Below are 24,777 nucleotides of genomic sequence, written 5' to 3' on the forward strand. Positions count from 1 at the left end.
TACCAAAAAGATATTTGGCCACCAGATGTATTTCACAAAGGTGTTAATGTTGTAAAATATCTTTTTTCGATAAAGCCTTGGCTCATATCTATTTTGTCCTAAATTATGAGTTAAATGGCAATTTTAGGCAACATATGTCAATTTCAGCATGTTTATGACATCATACTGACGTCAGAAGTGATCTTTCTGCACTGCATAGTCCAGATTATATTAACTTAAATGTTTGTTTATCAATAAGATCAACATAATAAGCTTGAAAGGCTTTAATAATATAACTATTTTTGAAATTTCAGGGGCCAAATAATAGTACTAACTATACTAATTTCTCCATCCAGTATGAAAATTGTAGTTGTTTGTACATTTTTTCAAGAAGTAGATGAAACAATTGGAATTGTGAAATTGCACAAAAGTTTTCAGTAAATTCCATTTACAATGCAAAAGTTGTTTATTTGGCAATACTTATTTCAAAATCATTTAGTGGAGATGTGAAAATATCAAATCTAAATTGTGAAAATATCAAATCTAAATTGTGAAAATATCAGATTTGAATTATTATACAAAGCCAAAATGTGGTCAAAACTTAAATTTAGCAAAGTCATGTGTCTAATCCTGTTCATGTGAGGTTTTCTTAAATCATATTATAGCTACAGGCTTTACTTTTATGGCAGAATAAATTTGCTTTTACATCTTAGAAAAAAATGCAATATTTTACACCTGTATGAACTTAATTCATGCAGTGATGAAAAATTAAGTCCATTATCTACAGAATAGTAAAAAGTGGATACATGTATATAGTGTTGACATAATTAAAAACAATATCACATACACATCCCGGAATAGACCTTATAATGGGCAAGTTTATGCAAACTATTTGCAATTGTTTTTTAAACTGAATATGTATAGGAATTTCAACATTTATGATAATGTTATATAAACTGGGATTGATTGATAACTTGTATAGCATTGATGATCATTATTATCCTACATGTACATCTCATTGATGTCTATTGACATTCTGATGAATTCAATTGTATTTTTCATTAATACCCTTTTTTTAATTTCTTTATATTTTGTATAAATCTGTACTTTTGTAAGTTGAATAAAAACATAAAATACCAGTACGTTCTCCTAGCTTGATACCATATGGTAAATAATATATGTATATATGCAGATGCTTATATTTGTTAATAAACTGTTGATACAATGTCTCACCTTTTTGTAATTTTGATAGTATAATGCATATAATAATCCAAATGGCAATATTTAAACATGTAAACTACTGTGAAAGTACTTTTATTCGTGGGGTACCAATTTTTGTGGTTTTCGTGGATGGCTTTATTCACAAATTTAAGTGTCCAACGAAATATAACAACTGTTGTCAAAATCAAGACATGGAAAGATCCCCGTGTAGGTTTTACTATATTGATACTGGCATGTCTAGAGAATACATCGTATACAAGCAAACGCACTATGAACTGTATATGTATAACTTCAGACTGGATTTTACCCATCTAATCTTTAAAAAGTCTTAATTGTACGACTTTTAACTTTTAAGTTATCATGAAAAATTAGTTTGGATCGATGAAAGTCAGACTTCCGATGATGATATTCATTGATGAAGTATAAAAATATGGAGATGTGGTATGATTGCCAACGAGACAACTATCCACCAAAGTTCAAATAAAGTCGATGTAAGCAGTTATAGGCAACCATACGGCCTTCAACAATGTGAAAAACCCATACCGTATAGTCAGCTATAAAAGTCAATGAACCATGACTTAAGATGCAGGACCAAATACCATATAGTGGGTTATTTTCACTTAAAAAAATATGAAACAATTCAATTGAGAAAACTAACGGCCTAATTTATAACAAAACAATTTACGAAAAACAAATATGACAAATGTCAACCAACGACAACCACTGAACTACAGGCTCCTGACTTGAGACAGGCACATAAAGAATGTGGCAGGGTTAAAACTGTTTGTTAGCCCTCAACCCTCACCCTAACCTGGGACAGTGGTGTAACAGCACAACATAAAAAACAAATTATAAAAATCAGTTAAAAAAGACTGAACTCATCAAATCGAAACAAAGAAAAACATCAAACAAAACACAGACAGGACATGGCAGGGTATATATCCATCCCTCATCCCTAACAACAAGAAAGACACTAAGTACAGATCTGAGAGTACTCACAGTTACTGACAGCTAGTTCAAATAAAATAACAACTAGTAAAAAAAATCATGTATCTTAGACTAAAATATCAATCAGTAAACATCCAACATCCAATGGATTTAGTGTAAAGACGTCATTAAAAGTTAGAGAAAAATATGACCTTGTGCAATGCCAAAATATAGATATCGACAGATTGTAGTACTGTGAAAGTACATATGTGTAATATTTAGTATAGTTTTAATTTACTGATAACAAAATCAATATTTATACCAATAAAAACAATGTTCAAAGATTTAAGTGTTCATTTTACCTCCATATAATTCTCATACAAAAACAAGAGTGCACATGCTGAAATATCTTGCCTACTATATTGACCATTGATTTTATGTTGATAATCCTAAATATAAAGTTTTACTACAAGTACCACAATAACATTTATGATCCAAGAAAATGAGGTCCAAGGTCAGATAAATCAAGCCTGAAATACATGTACACCTTTAATATAATCATTCCATGCATCAAATATAGTTGATCTATTGCTTATAGTATCTAAGAAACAAAGTTAACCAGGAAAACTGAACATTGACCAATGAACCATGAAAATGAGGTGAAGGTCAGATGATACCTGCCAAACAGACATATGCGCCTTACAATTATTCCATACATCAAATATAGTTGAGCTATTGTTTAAAGTTGAAGAAAAACAGACCAAAACACAACAAGAGTGCACACACTGAAATGTCTCGCCTTCTTTACTAATCATTGATATTATGTTGATAGTCCTAAATATAAAGCTTTATTACAACTGTCACATAAATTTAACATTAACCAAGTAAACTAAATATTGACCAATGAACCATGAAAATGAGGTCAAGGTCAGATGAACCATGCTAGGCAGGCATGTACAGCTGACAATTCTTCCATACAACAAATACAGTTGACCTATTGCTTATAGTTTAAGAAAAACAGACCAAAACACAAAAACTTAACACTGAGCAATGAACCTTGAAAATGAGGTCAAGGTCAAATAAAACTTGCGTGACTGACAAATAGATCATAAAATATTTCCATACACCAAATATATTTGAACTATTGCATATAGTATTAGAAAAAAAGACCAAAACTCAAAATCTTAACTTTGACCACTGAACCATGAAAATGAGGTCAAGGTCAGATGATACCTGCCCGCTAGACATGTACAACTTACAATCATTCCATACACCAAATATAGAAGACCTATTGCATACAGTATAAGAAAAACAGACCAAAACACAAAAACTTAACTATAACCACTGAACCATGAAAATGATGTTAAGGTCAGATGACACCTGCCCGCTAGACATGTACACCTTGCAATCATTCCATACACCAAATATAGAAGACCTATTGCATACAGTATAAGAAAAACAGACCAAAACACAAAAACTTAACTATAACCACTGAACCATGAAAATGAGGTTAAGGTCAGATGACACCTGCCCACTAGACATGTACACCTTACAATCATTCCATACACCAAATATAGAAGACCTATTGCATACAGTATAAGAAAAATAGACCAAAACACAAAAACTTAACTATAACCACTGAACCATGAAAATGAGGTTAAAGTCAGATGACACCTGCCCACTAGACATGTACACCTTACAATCATTCCATACACCAAATATAGAAGACCTATTGCATACAGTATAAGAAAAACAGACCAAAACACAAAAACTTAACTATAACCACTGAACCATGAAGATGAGGTCAAGGTCAGATGACACCTGTCAGTTGGACATGTACACCTTACAGTCCTTCCAAACACCGAATATACTAGACCTATTGCTTATAGTATCTGAGATATGGACTTGACCACCAAAACTTAACCTTGTTCACTGGTCCATGAAATGAGGTCGAGGTCAAGTGAAAACTGTCTGACGAGCATGAGGACCTTGCAAGGTACGCACATACCAAATATAGTTATCCTATTACTTATGATAAGAGAGAATTTAACATTACAAAAAATCTTAACTTTTTTTTCAAGTAGTCACTGAACCATGAAAATGAGGTCAAGGACATTGGACATGTGACTGGCGGAAACTTCATAACATGAGGCATCCATATACAAAGTATGAAGCATCCAGACCTTCCACCTTCTAAAATATAAAGCTTTTAAGAAGTAAGCTAATGCCGCCGCCGCCGGATCACTATCCCCATGTCGAGCTTTCTGCGACAAAAGTCGCAGGCTCGACAAAAACTTAACACTGACCAATGAACCTTGAAAATGAGGTCAAGGTCAAAGAAAACCTACCAGACTGACATGTACATCATAAATTATTCCCATACACCAAATATAGTTGACCTAATGCATACAGTATTAGAAAAACAGACCAAAACACAAAGACTTAACATTGAGCAATGAACCATGAAAATGAGGTCAAGGTCAAATAAAATCTGCCAGACTGACATGTACATCCTAAAATATTTTCATACACAAAATATAGTTGACCAATTGCATACAGTATTAGAAAAACAGACCAAAACACAAAAACTTAACTTTTACCACAGAACCATGAAAATGAGGTCAAGGTTAGATGATACCTGCCAGTTGGACATGAACACCTTACAATCATCACATACACCAAATATAGTAGACCTATTGCTTATAGTATCTGAGATATGGACTTGACCACGAAAACTTAACATTGTTCATTGATCCATGAAATGAGGTTGAGGTCAAGTGAAAACTGCCCGACAGGCATATTTACCTTGCAAGGTAAGCACATACCAAATACAGTTATCCTATTACTCATAATAAGAGAGAAATTAACATTACAAAAAATCTTAACTTTTTTTTCAAGTAGTCACAGAACCATGAAATTGAGGTCAAGGACAATTGACATATGACAGACAGAAACTTCATATCATAAGGCATCTATATAAAAAGTATGAAGCATCCAGGTCTTCTACCTTCTGAAATATTAAGCTTTTAAGAAGTTAGGTAATGCCGCCGCAAGATCAATATCCCTAAGTCTAGTTTTACGGACAGAAGTCTCATGCTCGACAAAAAATCATATTGGGCTTGCTTTTTCATTTCATTTTGAATTAATTCTACATTTCAAAGTACATCTGTAGCATTTTTTTATGTAACCGTTTGCTTTAGTGACATGTTTATGACCCAATTAACACAATTGATGATCCTTAATCTGTTGATCATTCTATCTCGGTTAATTAGTGTCATCACTTCTTAGTACCCTTGCAATTATTAAAATGTTTACTTTGCAATTTCCTTCAATCAAGACAATTTGAAAGCATAGATGTATCAGACTATTTATGAAATCAATTTTATTAAAAATTTGATGAATGTTATCAGTAATGAAAGACGAACAAGTAAGTGAAAACGAATACCTTATTTTGCAATGTCTCACAAATCATTATAAAACAACATATATAGATATAAGAAGATATGGTATGAGTGCCAATGAGACAACTCTCCATCCAAGTATGATTATTTTCAAGAATCTTCATTTCTGATTGCTTCAAATTCTTTCCTTAATTTTTTTCTTTAGAAAACTGAGAGCCACGAATTCAAGACCCCAAAAAAATGTAACTTTTACTCAAACCACAAAAAATGATACCCACAAATAAAAGTACTTTCACAGTATGCAAATCATTCCAATATAAAAATAAGGAGATGTGGTATGATTGCCAATGAGAAAATCTATCACAAAAGTTCTAATGAAGTGGATGTAAGCAATTATAGGCAACCGTACAGCCTTCAACACCAGGAAAAACCCATACCGTATATTCTGCTATAAAAGTCATTGAACCATGACTTAAGATGCAGGACCAAATACCGTAAAGCGGGATATTTTCGCGTGGTGTTCATTTCTGCTTATTTTGGCGGATAAATGAAAATCGTGAAAATAAATTCCGCGAAAATTTATGCATACACTCCATGGAAATATCATAAGTGGCTCCCTTTCCACTAATCTAAACACAAACAATGTAAAAGTTTTAAAGTCAATGAATGAACCATGATATGGGGGTGGGGACAAATAATCTCTATGGAAAAGATGACTTGTAAATACCAATACAACTGCATACAAAATATCATTATATTGACTAAACATGATCTTATCACAAACTTTTACATGTAAACTATGCAAAACATTCTAAGTCAATAGACCATGACTGAGGAGGTGGCGCCAAATTACCTCCATGGAATCGAGATGAGCCATTGCTAATGCATCTGCATACCAAATATGATTGTCCTTCCACTGGTGGTCACCCATATACTGACCTAATCACAAACTAATACATTGTTGATGCTGCCTACAAAGCTGTTGGAAACAGTATACCTAAGTCTTGCTTTTTGACTCTGTCAAGGCACGACAAAAATGAACACGTTGGCATATTCTAAATACCAAATAACCTTTTTGGTAGTCATAGTAAAATTAATTACCAAACATAATTATAGTTTGTTTTCTTCTGAACAGTTAGTTATGATAAACTTCTCTGAAAGTATTGACAGTTAAATATATAATGTCTGATTATGAAGAACAAAGATTTCCCCAGTTTTGTAAAAGGAGTTAACACAAAACTCAGAAAGGCACATAAAAAAAAATTCAAATGATTTATATTTTGTAGGAAAGTTTCTATTCCTGTAAACAGTCTGTAATACATTCATTAATTATTGTGGTATTACAAAGGACTTTATTTATCAATTGGCCGTTTTATGCAAATAAGGGAGAATGACCAATTAGGAAAATGAAATTTTTCTAAAAAATATAAATGAATTATAACTAATTTTTTGGGGGAGGAAAAGTTGCATTTAACTAATGAGGGCTTATTTTGGCCTAAAATTTAAGTACATCTGATGAAAGATATTTTACATTTTTTAAACACTTAAGTGTCTTCTTCAGTCAATTCAATTAGTTTATGTAAAAGATTTGAACTGATTTGGTCATTTAAGACACTCAAATTCAAGCTTAAATATGAAAAATCTATCAAATATGCCATAAAACGTCACTTCTCAGATGGTTTTTGTCTAAAATGTAAGTGGCCACATCGTGTTCAGTCTCAACCTTTATATATTTCATGAATTATTATCAAATACAACATATTTAAATATCAAAACTGAACACAAGTGCAGCCACCTCCATTTTAGACAAAAACAGTCTAAATATTTGCACAAATGCTAAAATTGTGAAGATTTCAGTAATTTTGCATGAATTAATGATGCTAGTACTTGATGCATGAGCATTATGTATTGTCAAAAATAGCCCATATTTATGTAACAAAAGTATTCTGCTTTCCAATAAATATTCAAAAGTTTACATTTTTAACAAATTTGTAAAAATGCTATATTTTGGGGAACAAAAGGGGTCTTACCGGGCTATTCCTTTATGACCAAAAACTTTATAAACTTATAAGACCTTCAAACTTTACATAAGACCTTGGTAGCTCTGAGGGAAAAGATGGCCATTGTTTGGCTAATTGATATAAGTGTTCTTTCCCCCAAGATGATGCAACCCCATATGTGTTAGCATTTTTATATCATAAAGCGTTATTTGAAATCATAACTCTAATTATTTTTAATTGCCAAAAAATAATATTTTTTGAATTTTGTAGAAGATTCTTGAATGAATACAGCATTTGATACATTGTATATTTACACATGATTATTATTTCAACAGTATTTATTGTTAATGCATTTATACTTAGCATCAAGCAAACATTTGTACAAAGGCTTGACTGTTCTTTGACTTTATGGGTTATATGGCCAGTATGTGTAATAAAACTTAAGTATCAAAGAAACAGACCAAACCACACAAGAGTGCACACGCTGAAATGTCTCGCCTGTTTTACTGTCCATTGATTTTATGTTGAAAGTCATAAAGATAAAGGTTCTATGGTCGGGTTGTTGTCTCTTTGACACATTCCCCATTTCCATTCTCAATTTTATTTACTACAAGTATCACATAAACTTAACATTCTTAAAGATCCATGACAATGAGGTGAAGGTCAGATAAAAACTGTCACACAGACATGTACACCTTACAATTATTCCATACACCAAATAAAGCTGATCCATTGCTTATGGTAATCGAAAAACAGACCAAAACACAAAAACTTAATGTTAACCAATGATCCCTGGAAATGAGGTCAAGGTCCGATGATACTGGCTAGACAGACATGTTCACCTTAAAATCATTCCATACGCCAATTAAAGTTGACCTATTGCTATTAGTATTTGAAAAACAGACCAAAACACATAAACTTAACATTGACCAATGGACCATGAAAATGAGGTCAAGGTCATATGACACCAGCTAGACAGACATGTACACCTTACGATCATTCCATACACCAAATATAGTTGACCTATTGCTTACAGTACTTGAAAAACAGACCAAAACACAAAAATTTAATTATGACCAATTAACTATGAAAATGAGGTCAAGGTCAGTTGACACCAGCTAGACAGACTTGTACACCTAGCAATCATTCCATACACCAAATATAGTTGACCTATTGCTTATAGTACTTGAAAAACAGACCAAAACACAAAAACTTAACATTGAGCAATGAACCATTAAAATGAGGTCAAGGTCAGATGACACCAGCTAGACAGACATATTCACCTTACAATCATTCCATAGACCTATTGCTTACAGTACTTACAAAACAGACCCAAAACACAAAAAATTAACAATGACCGATGAACCACGAAAATGAGGTCAAGGTCAGATGAAACCTGCCAGTCTGACATGTACCCCTTACACCATATATAGTTGACCTACTGCTTGTAGTATCTGAGAAACGGACCTAATCACATAACTTTAACCTTGATCACCGATCCATGAATTGAGGTCGAGGTCAGGTTAACCCTGTTTGACAGACATGTAGACGTTGCAAGGAACCCATATACCAAATATATTTATCCTATTACTCATAATAAGTGAGAAATTCACATGACAAAAAAAAATTTCAAGCAGTCACTGAACCATGAAATTGAGGTCAAGAACAATGGGCATATGACAGACGGAAACTTCGTAACATAAGGTATCTGCATACAAGGTATGCAGCACCCAGGTCTTCTACCTTCTGAAATATAAAGCTTAATACAAATAGTTTACGCCGCCACGGACGAATAGTAATACCTATGTCTCGCATACTGCGACTTTCGTAGCAGGCTAGACAAAAACTGAACATTGACCAATAAAACAGGAAAATGAAGTCAAGTGAGATAATATATACCAGGCAGACATGTAAACCTTACAATCATTCCGTGCACAAACCATAGTTGACAGATTGCTTATAGTATCTAAGAAACAGTCTTCACCAGGAAAACTTAACATTGACAAATGAACCATGAAATGAGGTCAAGGTCAGAAGATACCTGCCAGATAGACATGTACACCTTACAATCATTCCATACACCAAACATAGTTTTCCTATTGCTTACAATTCTTGAAAAACACACCAAAACACAAAAAAAATAACATTGACCAATGAACCATGAAAATGAGGTCAAGGTCAGATGAAACTTGCCAGACTTACATGTACCCCTTACAATCATTCTATACACCACATATAGTTGACCTACTGCTTATAGTATCTGAGAAACGGACCTAAACACATATATATATATAATAAACTGTTATCACAGAGATATGTCTCGCCTTTTTGTAATTTTGGTAATGCAAATGTTGAAATTAAAATAGCAATACTTTAACATGTAAGTTATGCAAATATTCAAAGTAGATGAACCATGACTGAAGGTACATGGCTAAACAATCTCCATGGAATGAGATGTGCCAATGCTAATACAACTGCATACCAAATACCATTGACATATTATAAGTCGTTCCCTTTAAACAAACCTAAACACAAACATTAACTTGTAAACTATGTTAAAGTTTCAAAGTCAATGAACCATGATCAGGGGTGGGGCTATATAATCTCCATGGAAACGATACTTGCAAATGCCAATAAATTTGCGTACCAAATATCATTGACTTAACATTAGCAGTTCATCTTAAACTGATCTAATCACAAATTAATGCATGTAAACTAAGCAAAAGTTTCAAAGTAAATAGACCATGACTGAGGGGGTGGGGTCAAATATTCTCCATCGAAATGAGATGTGCTAATGCTTATACAACTGAACACCAATTAACATTGGCCTACCACTAATGGTTCCCCTTGAACTACCTAATCACAAACTAATACATGTTAACTTAGCAAAATTTTCAAAGTCTATAGACCATGACTATGGGGGCGGAGCCAAATAATCTCCATGGAAATGAGATATGCTAATGCTTATACAACTGCATACCAAATATCATTGACCTACCACTAGTGGTTCCCCATAAATTGACCTAATCACAAACTAATACATGTAAACTATGAAAAGTTTCAAAGTCAATAGACCTTGACTGAGGGGGCGGGTCCAAATAATCTCCATGGAATGAGATGTGCCAATGCTAATACAACTGCATACCAAATATCACTGACTTACCACTAGTGGTTCACCATGAACTAGACCTAATAACAAACTAATACATTGTTGACGCCGCCGACGCCGGAAACAGCATACCTATGTCTCGCTTTTTGACTCCGTCAAGGCGAGACAAAAATAAGGAAATGTGGTATTATTGCCAATGTGACAACTGTCCGCCCGAGTTCAATTGAAGTGGATATAAGCAATCATAGGTCACTGTACTGCCTTCAACAAGGAGAAAAACCAATACGGTATAGTCAGGTATAAAAGGCTCGGACATGAAACAATTCAAATGAGAAAACTGACAGCCTAATTTAAAAAAATAAATGACAGACATTAACAACCGACAACCACTGACAAACAGGCTCCTGACTTGGGAAAGGCACTAAGAATGTGGCAGGGTTAAACATGCTTTTAGGCATTCAACCCTCCCCTAACCTGGGATAGTGGTGTAACAGCACAACATATGAACACACTCTAATAAACTGCTTCGCCAAGCACAGCTGGATACGACCACAGAGTTCCAACCCTGAACACTTAGGGCAAAAATGGACACAATATTCAAGCTTGATACAGGTCTGAATTTGGATTGTAATTAAATATTTGACACATTATAGGTTTCTGACACAGAATAAATGTAGTCAAAGAACTTGAAATTGGTTATATGATTTGAATTTATATTCAATTGAAGATTTCTTGCTGTTGTGCAATACACTGTGCTGTTTCGCACTACTTAGTAAATCTGTTTTCAGACTATATACAAAGAATTAGCAAAATAAATTGGTTTTTTTTTTTTTTTTTCATTATTTGAATTAAAAAAATCTACAGACATATCTTATATATCCTTATATTTTACTACTAAAACAACACAAATTATATATTTTTCATAACTTGTGCATTTGTTATATTAGATAATTATATGTTTGATAATCTTAATGGTAAGCATCTTTATTGATATTACTGACATGGTATATAATTTTTTTAAGTATGGAAAATTGTATGTATAGTACTAACAAAAACTAACAGCTGTATAAATATGTTATTTACTAATGTTAACGAGGCCGGGATAAGGTACTGGTACTTGATGTTTTCCATTAACAAATGTACAGATTTCAATAAAATATGATAAATTAAAAAAAAAAAAAAAAAATTGTGACCCCCAATTTATTTTTGGGAAAATTGATAATTTCTTAAATCATGAGGGGAAAAAATTGACCCCCACCCAAAATGCTTGTTTTGGGCCCCTTTTTGGCCCCTAATTCCTAAACGGTTGGGACCATCACCCCACAAAACAATCCCAACCTTCCTTTTGTGGTATTGAACCTTATGATTAAATTTCATAGAGATCCATACACTTAAACTAAAGTTATTGTCCGGAAACCAAATGTCTTCGGACGATGCCGAAGACGACGTGATTGCATTATAAGACTTTTGCAAATTTTTTGCAGTCGTTTAAAAATCAGTTGCAAAAAGGCTCAAGTCAATAGATCTGTTCGAAGCACAAAAAACAGCTAAAATAAAAACAATTACACAAAGCACCATTATAAATAGTACTCACAGTTACAGGTTGCACTTTGTAAATACAGCTGTTTCTCAAACCATGCCTCTTTTGGGGAGATATATAATATTCATAGATAATTTGATTTGTTTACATACTGGTTCCCAGATATGATCTCTAAGTTTCATCTCATAGATACATAACTTGGGACTGTTACCAGTATAAAATAATATTGTTGCGGTGAAAATTGAATTCTGAAGTAGGCACAAAGTGAATGTAGGGGTAGTACAGAATCTTAGTATAAGTTTAAACTCTAACAAGTTTGGGGCATATAAATGTTGAAAATATGCCGCACAGCCCTATATTTTGACATTTGAATAAAATAGTAGTGCATATGAACTTTCCATTCTAGGATATAATTTTTTGCAAAACTTCATAGTAAAAGTAGCACAGTTTTAACCGCAAAGGGAGTTCCTTTTTTGGGAAATTGCATCGTCTATATTTACAGAAATGCAACCTGTAGAAAGCTTGCTCAAAACCAATTACAACTAGTAAATGAATCATGATCTCACAGATGAAAGTATCAATCAGTACACATCCAACGGATTTAGTGTAAAGACGTCATAAACAGTCTGAGAAAAGCATGACCTTGTGCAATGCCAAAATATATGAAAATGGTATCAAAAGGTTGTAGGGTCATGAGTATTCATAACTGTACATATATAGCAATTTATCACACCTCAGGTAAATTACTGACGTTATGATTGGTTTTACGCTGTCATGTGGTAAATAGACTTCATATGGGGTTCATGATGTCACGTTTACTATGACTATGGTGACGCCATCTATTAATGTTATTGTATTTCATTGTTTATTTTTTTTCAAAACTTGGCAGGAAAAGTCCCTTGTGCGATAAATTTGTTATACGGTTCACTACTGACACCCTATGGATCCATAGAGGGTGAGTAAAATCCATTAAGGATTTGGGCTTTGGCCACACCCCCTATGGATTTACTAACCCTCTACGAATTCGTAGGGGGTCAGTAGCAAACCATATAACTTATAATATATTTCGTTATGATTTAATTTAAAAAAAATAAAATCAATGTTAGAACCGATTAAAACAATGTTAAATGATTTTACTGTGTTAAATTTATAGCCTTTAAGATTAAGTTTATTCCTAGGATCAATGAGTTTACATGAATCATATTTATATTTAAGGGCTCTATAAAAAACATCACTGTAAAAATAAGAGTGTTGCATCCTGTTCTTTTTTTTTTTTTATTTCTACAGGTTCAGCCAAACTTTTCCCAAGAATCAGTACCTGTTCATTTGGGTATTTAAAATTTTGCAAAGTGAAAAGGAAATTTAAATTCTCAAATGAAGAGGTACTGAATCTGGGGAAAGGTTTTCTCGCTGTGTTGAAGCCACATTGGTGGCCTTCGGCTGTTTTCTGCTCTTTGGTCGGGTTGTTGTCTCTATGACACATTCCCCATTTCCATTCTCAATGTTATTATTTCCTTCGCAATAATTTTATTTGTAATAATGAAATCCCTGACTGAATAATTTACCAGTTATACATAAATTACAATCAATGAAATCTAAAATGAGACTACAAACACAGGCATAGCAAACTAGTTGTGAAATATACACACCTAAGGAAGGGGCTAAAGGAATATCACTGCCCAAAAAGGGAAAATTAACAATAGGAAACGAAAAATATCTTCTCTTTTGACGACAATTCTTATACATAGTTTCCCTTGTGAAATTAAAATATTAAAATCTAAAAAAGGACTACTATTGCTGTCTGCATTAGAACATGTAAAGTTCATTCACTTGGTTAATTTCCCCGGTAAAATTATAAAATATTTGATTATTTAAAGCAAAAATATCATCAAGGTAACAATACGTATTTTTAAATTTATCAATTAAATGTAATTTAGACAGATATTTACTGAGTTTGGCCATAAACTGTGATTCATAACAATACAGGAACAAGTCTGCTATTAAAGGGTGCAATTGGTGCCCATAGGAATGCCTAGAACCTGTCAATAAACTTTATTGCCCAATGTACATGGATGTTAACAAGGAGAAAATTTACAGCTTTAATCATCTCATAACAGTTCCATTAAGTATATCTTGCATATATTCCTTTTTCATTACAGAACAAGGCTTTAAATGAGTTGTAGCAAGTAAATCTGCAACGTTTTTCTGTGAACTTTAGATAGCCAATACATAGCCTTCAAATAGTCAGAGGAGGCCTTAAGCTGAGATGTTTTAGTGACATGATCATTTTCTATTTGACTCTCTGTGGAGTGCATGGGCTTCAATGAAAAAGCATTTATAATTTCATTCTTAAAAACTTTCGTGTAGTAACTACGTCATACCACTACCACATTGTTGGCTGCTTTGTTGGCCCGTATGAACAAAAAAAGATATGACAGTTTGATAAGAATTTAATAAAAATATATCACAAAATGTAGGTATAAGAGTGCTTACAAAGCAATCTTTAATCTAAATTACAATTCAATTGGACATAATGGTAAGATAGTTAATCGGTACTGATTTTCAAACTTGATTGTTTTGCTTATATAAACCTTTGATATAAATTTCATAAAGATATGACAAAAGATGTACTGTAGGATTGGTGCACTCCAATACAATTTTCCATTGAATTTACATTTCGGAGGGACATAACTCCTGCAAAAATAATTATTGATCACCTCTGATTTTGACATGTTGGATATATCATATGTTAATAAGACAATCCCTGACCAACACAAAAATAAAGAAAGAAAAAAAAAACTGAAGTAACGGACTTAAATTCACTAGGTCTAACTATATCTCTTATATTCAATGTATACAAAGGAAAATAACTCAAATTAGTTTTCTTGTACTAAATAAAATGATTAATTATGTCCATAGCTAATAACAAAGTTCCTGTAGAACAAGCTTCAGTCTTGGACATAATAGTACAATTCTTGCTATGTGATTACTATAAAACAAACACTTACTGAAGATTAACACTAATGTACAGACTGGTTCTTGGACACCAAATCATTCCTCTGGTATCAGATACATGAATTACAAGCTGAAATATGTTTACCTGGCTATATTCTATAGTCTACTTTCATAGCTTAATCAAATCAGAATAGGCAAATATTCTTATTTGTGTTTATGATAAAAATAAGTGTAAACACTTTCTTTAGACTTTGCAATTTCACCTGCCCTTACTAGAGATACTGTGTACTTAACTACTAAATAATCATTTTATTGTGTCTTTTTCAATAATTGATATATATACTCTGAACTACCAAACTTTCTCTTCTGAAGACCTTTTCAGGATCCACAGGATCTGTATTTCAAGCTAATAGTAAATAGTCAAAATTTAAATGAACTGTTGGAAGTGTAGGATTTGAAAGTGTGAAATGGATTCTAAGTTTCCTTACTGAAGGACATTATAAAGCTTAGGAAACCAACAAACAAACTCTACCATATATATTGTACAGCTACAAAGTAAACTTTTCTCAACATCTCTCACATGAAATCTAAATTTAACCATTTATACAAATTTTCAAATAATCAATATCAATCTGTAAAAGTCACCAACACTATTATCTTCACTAGAAAGTTTTTAAAGTAAGGATACAACTGAAACTGAAATTTAAATAAACTATTCTAATTGTTCATAATTACATGTATTAAGGATTTTTTTAAAACTAAATTTTCATGATTTGAGCAGAACAGTTTTAATGCTCTGATTGATCGTTTCTGTTATTTACACATCTTTAGGAATAAGGACAAATAAAGTATCAAAGTGTCATAGCGAACAGAAGTCTTAATAAATTCCACTATATTTTAAACTGACAGATCCTTATCAAATTAAATGATAGCTTTCCTGAAACCATATTATTGACACAGAGTTAAACATTCTGAAATTTTGCAAATTTCAACAACAAAAATTAATAAAAGTGACCTAAACAAAGTGGAATTCTGTGAAAAATCTGTCAACCAGATTTAAATGCAACAAGATATATTTGACACAATTATACACAAATGTACCATAATATCAACTCCAGATAAAAGCAGCATGCAATACCAAAAATGTCTGAACAAATACAAAGTGCATGAAGTCTAAGAGCTGTAATTCTGCAAAAAATGAGTCAACTAGAATAAAATTGACATTCAATATTAGTGGTCATTATACACTAATATCAAAAAGTCTTAACAAGTGAATTATCATGAAATTTTCAAAGTCCAAGCCGCATAATTATACGAAAAGTCAGTAAACCAGTATGAAACACAAACTTGATCAGTAAGTCTTCATTATACACTTCTGTAGCTAAATTTCAAATCAATAACTGCAGTCATAACCCCAAAAAAAGTTTGGATAACTGTTTGGTCGTAGAAGGATAAAAGGAAGGCGAGATAGAGAAATTTGTAACATTATACAGTGGACACTTACAATGTAGTGGCAGGGGCAACAAAATAGCTGATATTATTTTTACATCATTCCTGTTGGACATAGGTGTTAAAATATTACCCACTGTTTGATTATCTAATATTCTAAACATGTAATTTTAAGTTTGATATTACATATGAATACATCTGTAATACCATGTTGGCATGGACATTAAATAATGCAGACCAGCTAAAAGATTTTATGATGTCATATTCAGCAATGTATTTATCATAATATAGTTTAATCTTCATTAGACTTAAGTTCATATAGACTGTCCCTGACCTCTTGGTCACATATCAAACTGACCATAATGTACAGATACTATAGTTTGAGGCCATTTATTTCAAAACTAATATTGACAAAAATTTTAATACTTTTACAAATGATATGGTTATAGAAAAACAAGTTGACTGTAACCTTTTCAACCATAGATATATTAGGACATTTTTGAAGGTTCAGTAGAAATCATCTATACAGCATGCAAACACAGCTTACATATATAAGGTCAGATTATTTTATTATTATTATTTATCTTGACTCATTTGATATAAACTGATAACTTTTTATTTTGTCTTGAATAATTGTAACTGATAAATAAAGGACATCTTAATTGGGTTTTTTTTTAATTCAATATCTGAATCAACATTGGACTATTTTTGAAGGTTCAATGATGACCTTCATATATCTATTTTAGCTAACTTAATCTGCTAGTTATATGTCTCATAAATGTTTACTTAAAATCTCCTTTATTCACAATAATAATAACCTCGTGATAATTTCTGAATTTACATTACCTACAATGACTGCCCACATCACAATAGCAAGTACAGTGGTACTCATATACATTAATTATTAAAATGGACAGTTTTATCTAAAAAAAAAACTAGATTTGTCAGTACAACACTAATGGCCCCGCTTGCAAAAATCAGTGGAGTGGAACCAAACCTGAATTCAATCTGTAACTCATCATAGTAGACTTACATACTAAAAATCAGCTCAATGTGTGAAGGTGCTTAGAAAAAAGTCTGTATAACTGTTTTTTTCACAAAATGTTCAAAGTCCAAAGCCTGTAATTTCAGCAAAAAATCAATGGAGCAAAACCAAATGTGAATTCAATCAGTAACTCATCATAGTAGAGTCACATACTAAAAATCAGCTCAATATGTGAAGGCGTTTAGAAAAAAGTCTGTATAACTGATATTTTCACAAAATGTTCAAAGTTCAAAGACCCTTATTTAACAAAAATCAGTGGAGTGGAACCGAACTAAACTCGATCGGTAACTCATCATAGTAGATTCACATACTAAAAATTAGCTCAATATGTGAAGGCGTTTAGAAAAATGGTCCGTATAACTGCTATTTTCATGAAATTTTCAAAGTCCAACGAAAGCCCGTAATTTCAGCAGAACCAAACATGAACTTGATCTGTAACTCTTCATAGTAGACTTACATAATAATGAAAAATCAAAGTACTGAAGTACTGAACATCGGATGACCGCAAGTTCTTGTGGATGGTCCAACAAGCACTTGTCTCAGAAAAAAAATCACATCTCTATACCTGAAAGTGAGGTTAATGTACAGATATAATTTTTTCTGGGACAAGTTTGTGCTTGGATGATAAATTAATGACAGGGAATTCAACCTCACTGTAATGACTATTATATTGTAGTGATACAAATAAGTATACTCTGGTTTATTGTTATATATTATATTTATAATTGTATATTACAGTTACATGTATATATAATTTTCATGCATTTGTATATCATTCTATTTTACTATAATAATAATATAAATAGTGCAGTGCAAGTGCATGGTGGACACTCTTCTGTAATAATTCGATTTTTCAAATAGAATGGATTTGAGTAGGCATTCATATTTTCCCACAAAAAATGTTTAATCATCAATGCAGAGTTATCGTTCCTTGAGATTGCAAACATTCTTGAGATATTCTTCCGCATGCATGTGCATAGATATTAATGATTTTTTACTTATATGTATATACATATAACAAAACATTTTAATATTGTTAATTTATCTTCTTTAAAAAGTATTTGATGAGTATTCATTGAAGAAATGATTTTTAACAAGCGATAAGGAATGTTAGTTTGCACTTGATGATGTCTACGTATTCATCATGTTTATGGATCGGTTAAAAACTCAAAACAAAAGTTACGTAATGTAAATCTTGGCAATAATAATACACCGGAATGCCCTCACGGTCATCCGCTGTAAAAATCATCACAGCGTTTTCATGTTATTGAAGAAACACTGTTTGGCAGCCGCCCGTCCGCCCGCTGTACATCCCCAAATCAATAACCCATATTTCCTTCAAAAATCCAGTTAAAAATCAGCTCAATATGTATTGATAATTAGAAAAAAAGTCTGTATAACTGTTTGTTGCGGACTGACAGATTGAAGGATAAGGGTAAAACTATATGGCCCTGCCACAAATAAAAAGGAGGGACAGGTAAATGTACAAAGACATCCATTGGAAAAGAAAAGAAATTGTCTGTTGGTAATAATTTCCATAGGATTTAAATAGTAAATCATCATAAATTTTGATTTAGAAAGGAACTATATGCAAGTGTTTATCTAAAATAAAGTCACTATTCGACCAATCTTTTCTTAATTTAAGGGCAAATAACATGTCAAAAGTTTGCAGTTGATGATTAAAATCATTTAAATAGCGTAGAAAGTTTCTGCAAGTCATAAAAACACATAATTAGTTACATGATATGTCTTCAACTTAGTATTCTGCACCATCTCCAAAACCAGAGTGATAGCATAGATCCAGCATGGCTGAATCAAAAATCCAGAAAGCCAAGCTCCCTTAAGGATCGAAAATTTTCTGTTTTTTCAGTATATTTTACTTTTTTTGTACTGCTCATAGTACATTGCATATTGTTGTACAGGATGAGACCATAGTGAGTAGAAGATTTTAATACATTTAAGTCTTATCTTTATGAGGGATTAGATATCTCTTGGGAAATGGTTGCTAACAAAGGGAAACAACCCCACTTTGTATATAAGGTATTCATTGTTTAACAGTACTTCATAATTCATACAGTCAACATCCAAAATAAAGCTCATTTCACTACTTTTATTAATGTGTACCTAAGTCCCTCCTTACTCTAATAAATTAATTTTGGCTGATTATATTCTGTTGTTTTTATTTTGTCTAGTATTTATAGAAATAACATTTTCAGTTTTCTATAAATCAATATCAAGGAAAACAATCAATCAGAATCATTTAATTTCTTGATTTCCCATCTTTTACATTGACATTGTTGAAAACCAAGCAACAGTTACGTTGGACTGTCATTTCCAACATTAACACTTATAATATTTCAGGAATGCGTATTTGTGATGTGATTTCCTAGCCCCACCCCCCCCCCCCCTTTATTAATCATATTTTGTAACTACCATAAGGCATATTACTCTACACAATACCTGTCAACTTTTGAGAGTTAAGAATTAGTAAAGAAGTCATGTAACCATTGAAATATGTAGCTTATACTCAAGTCAAATATCACTACACAATATTGTTTAATATCAAGGTGTTAGCTTAGTGTAATTTTGAGAGAGACCCTGACACTCTAAGTGAGAACTAGTGTGTCAGGGTTTCTCAAAATTAATCCAAAATGCAAATGACAATGAGAAGTTTTAGAATACTTAATCCGTCTATAAGTCAATGAGTTACATCATCTCATTCCGTTATGGGCAGAGTTCCCAGATATAGTCCTCAGAAATATAGTGACTTAACAAGGGATGTGTCTCATACATGTGACAATACTAAAACAGCTAAAAGTAAGATATTCAATTTTTTTAAAGTGCGTGTGGCAAAAGCTTAAAGTAAGATTATAAAATTGTCTTTAAAATAGAGTAAAATTTTATTTTTTCAGAATAAAAACTAAATAATTATAAAATAAAACTAACTTTGTTTAAAAAAGAGAGTGCTCCAGCAAGTAAAAAATGAAAAAAATATAATTCAATCTATCTTGGTTTTATAACCATATAATCTGCTTTTAAGCAAAAATGAACACACGATGTTAAATTAAAAATTCTCTACTATGGGTATTTTCCTGCAGTCATGAACTCAGAATCTTGCTTGCTGAAATGAATGAATAATTGATTATACAAACAAAAACATTTCTATAAAATATTATATATTTGTATAGTAATCAGGTGCATATTTGTTACTCTAATGACTTTCCACATGTCCATTCCTAATAATTTAAAAAAAATCTTTTAATAGTAATCCCTTTAACAATTGACCAGAATCAATTTGCGCCAATTACAGTTTTGAAAAGGTATCAATTGCACGACTTTCTATTTTTCTGATGGTAATAATTGCGCCAGGAAATGGAATCAAATTGCGCCACATTTACCTGTATATTTTTTTACCTATATTATACATGTAACATGTAGTATTGTTAACCTATCGACTTTAGATTAAACAGAACACTCATCAAACTTAAGAAGACTCACCAACAAATAAATTGTTCAGTAATAGAATAGTTTTTCACATGTAAAGATGTCTGATATATTGTTCAATAAAATAGTCTGATAGAGGGAAACCTATCATATTGTAAGAGATTACAAATTCTGTCAGGCATTTATTAAGAAAAATAGAGAAATCAGATTGAGATGTACAGTGAAGTCTTGTTGTGCTAGGCTATTTACAGATGAATCTTGTACAGCTATTCTGTGTGTGGTATTAAACCTTATTATACATGAAAATTATACTCAGAAACTAGAAAAAAACAAATTTTGATAACAGCATGTAAATGAAAAGCAACTGATATGCTATCTGAGCAACTTTCTAAAAAAATTTAGTAGATATATGCCAGTAAAAATGAATAAATTGATAAAATTGGAGCAATTGTATGATTGTTTTATTGGCATAAACCTATAGTTTTCAAAATGAAGTGGTGCAGAAGTAGCATTGGCGCAAATAGATTGCTTTAAGTAAGTATCATCAATTTTTTTTACTTAAAATTTACAATAAAATCATTTTGACCCTCATACATTCACATTTGAAAAGGGTGTAAAATAATATAATAGATTTTCCCTGTTAAATATTTTCTAATAATTTGTCACCCATATATCATTGGCTTATATAATTAAGTACTGGTATATTATTAGTTGAACAAAAAATCTATCATTAAATGTTAAATGTTATATATATCTAATACTGTGCACTATATGTTTGCTCTTTAGAAATAACTAAACACAACTTAATTGTAGATAATAAGGTTTGCAGAAATATTTGATTAGCAAACCTATTAGAGCAGATTTAATACCTTGCCAGTATAATTTATTTTATGGAGGTGAACTACAAAGCTGCTTTATTTGCATACTCTGGTTGTCAAAGCAATAAAAAAATATGACTTTACTGTCTTGAACCTAATTAAAAATTAACATAAGACTTAACTAGAGGTACTGAGAGAAAACCTCATAGAATGATACCCACACCCCAATCCTATGCAAAGTCCATGCTTTTCTGTTGGAAACCTTAAATAAATTAGCAAATAAATTCAGATATAAATATATCAAATAGGAAGTGCACAAGAGTAACAAGGGTAGGGAAGAATGAATGAAGGCACATTCACATGGACCCTCTTCTCTGTAAAACACCTGCTTCATAAAGTAGGGGGTATAATAATAAATGGTCTGATGTCCATGGTGTCACTTTAAACACAATGTAGTAAATACTTAATGTCCAGATTCTTTCCTCAGGAAATGAATATTCTTCATCACTTGGACATAATGTATACATATATATGAATAAATAATGAAGTCCAACTAAAAACTTAGTTGACTGATTAATAGCAGTCTCTTTTCTCAGGTACAAAGTTTGGTAATGCAAATTATTACTGCTGTGAGAAACCCTACATTATAACAAAAAAGGTAAGTATTTGAATTTGAATTTAAATATATCATATTTACTCCAGATTGTCAAATATAAAGACAAATTTATGCCATCAGATAGGAGAATTTTCAAACATCCAATATAACAATATTCAATAATTATAAAACATGTTTATCTTGGCCATCATTTATAATCTGCACATGCATCTCTGTTGAATACAATTTTTGGGAATTAGAAAAAAAAAGTATAAACTTTCTATTTTTTATACAGTTCTTGAAATCTTTTTTAGACAGGTGGTGACTGGACCACCAATTCTACAAATCTGGTGGTCCCAGTGAAAATTTGGTGATCCTGTATTTGCAGTCAAATTTGTTCCATCAATTATTTCCATAGGTATAAATCAGACTAGGCCAGTTATACACAGTTCCATACTAAATATCAATATACATTTGTGATCAGGAGCTACATAAAATACCAGAAAGCATAATAAAAGAACAAACCCACCACAAACTTTAAGTTGGATATCAGGTACACCACTACACTGAAAATTGGCAGACCTGCCTCATTTTTGGTGATCAGGGCCTGACAGGAAAGCCAGGAACACTGTTTTTATTAATATTTAACATGAAAGCAAAGAAAACAAAATTTCATTATATAGCTACAAGTTTGCATCATTCAAGACAACTCTTTCAGCAGATCTCCCATGTCTTTAAAAATAAAACCCAAATTTTACGATGCTCACAGCCCTAAATACATCAGTATGTCCAAATGTTGGCCTATGCACGAAAGCAAGGTCCTATATTTTTACAATATATATATAATCCCATGGTTTGTTTTCCATGGTGTCATTTTAAACATAATGTAGTACACATTTAATGTCCAGATTTGTCCCTCAGGAAATGAATATTCTTCATCACTTGGACATAATGTATACATATAAATGAATAAATAATGAAGTCCAAAAAAAAACAGTTGACTGATTAATAACAGTCTCTTTTCTCAGGTACAAAGTTTGGTAATGCAAATTATTACTGCTGTGAGAAACTCTACATCATAACAAAAAAGGTAAGTATTTTAATTCAAATTTGATTATTTAATGTTTACTCCAGATTGTCATATATTATTGAAAAAATCTGTATAATTTTGATTTTTGATTTTTAGTTATGTATCCTTTTTTGTTCATGGACATTAATAATTGTTTAACTGTCAATACACATATATTTGTAGTCTTCTTTTTCGTGTGATTACCATTTGTCTTCATATAGACAATATGCAATATTTATTAGCACAAACACATTTACATTAAATAGTTATGGCATACAGTATAGTTCAATTGAAATAATCAATTGACAATAATTAAATTAGTGTGACAGTGATTGAATGATTGGTATTTATACTACGCCACTTTCAGCACTATTGTGTTATTTCATGGCGGTCAGTTTTTATTGGTGGAGGAAGCCCAGATAGAACCACCAACCTTCAGTAGGAAAACTGACAATCCTAGTCAATTAAAATTGGAGTCGAGCGCACCTGCCACATGCTGGATTTGGACTCACAACCTCAGTGTTGACAGGCTAGTGATACAGTAGTTTGACTACTTAGACCACTGGGCCACGAGAATTTTTGGATAACCATTATTAGCAATACAATTTTTCTTGCAACTAAAACAGCAACTTCTGTTATCCAATTTACCAATAAATAATTTTCTGCACTGCTAATAACAGTTTTAAGAAACAGAACACTGTCTGTCTTTTTTTTCTGATTGACATCATTAGTCTGATTCAAAGTTTTAACTATTAATTTCTGATTGACATCATTAGTCTGATTTAAAGTTTTAACGATTATTGTCTGATTGACATCATTAGTCTGATTCAAAGTTTTAACGATTATTTTCTTTCTGATTCAAAGTTTTAACAATTATAGGATCTGTTATATCAGATTATGAAATTATCTAATGTATATCTGTCAGACATATTTGCCTTTTCTATTGGGGGCTTGAATCCTAAATATGTCTCCCTGAGAGACCATTTTCATTCAAAATGTATACTTCCTATTTACTTCAATTTTCAAAATAGTCAAATTCATAGTTCATTAACAGATAAGATTTAAATTGATGCAGTACTTACTTTAAGTAAAATTAACTGCTTCTAAAATAAACAAGAGAAATTTACTTTATTATGTGTAAGACACAGAAATGAAAGTGGTAATTGAGCTAAAGTTTGATATAGAGCAACATTGGCATTATGTCAATGTATAGATATTAGCAGAT

The 24,777-nt window shown here is 31.8% G+C and overlaps 1 protein-coding gene and 1 long non-coding RNA gene across 3 annotated transcripts in view; both read right to left on the reverse strand.

Moving 5' to 3' along the window:
• The window catches only part of LOC127730543 (DNA mismatch repair protein Mlh1-like), a 176,397-nt gene that overhangs the window by 92,707 nt on the left and 58,913 nt on the right, over positions 1–24,777 (reverse strand). The window lies entirely within an intron of this gene.
• Positions 2,874–24,777, reverse strand: part of LOC127730564 (uncharacterized) — a 41,622-nt gene continuing 19,718 nt past the window's right edge. Inside the window, exons 2-3 of the long non-coding RNA XR_007995155.1 lie at positions 3,823–4,441; positions 2,874–3,528 (exon numbers count right to left, since the gene is read on the reverse strand). This is a non-coding gene — a long non-coding RNA (uncharacterized LOC127730564). The remainder of the gene's footprint in view (positions 3,529–3,822; positions 4,442–24,777) is intronic.

Source organism: Mytilus californianus, unplaced genomic scaffold, assembly GCF_021869535.1.
Source record: "Mytilus californianus isolate M0D057914Y unplaced genomic scaffold, xbMytCali1.0.p SCAF_2, whole genome shotgun sequence".
In the NCBI taxonomy this organism is placed as follows: Eukaryota; Metazoa; Mollusca; class Bivalvia; order Mytilida; family Mytilidae; genus Mytilus; species Mytilus californianus.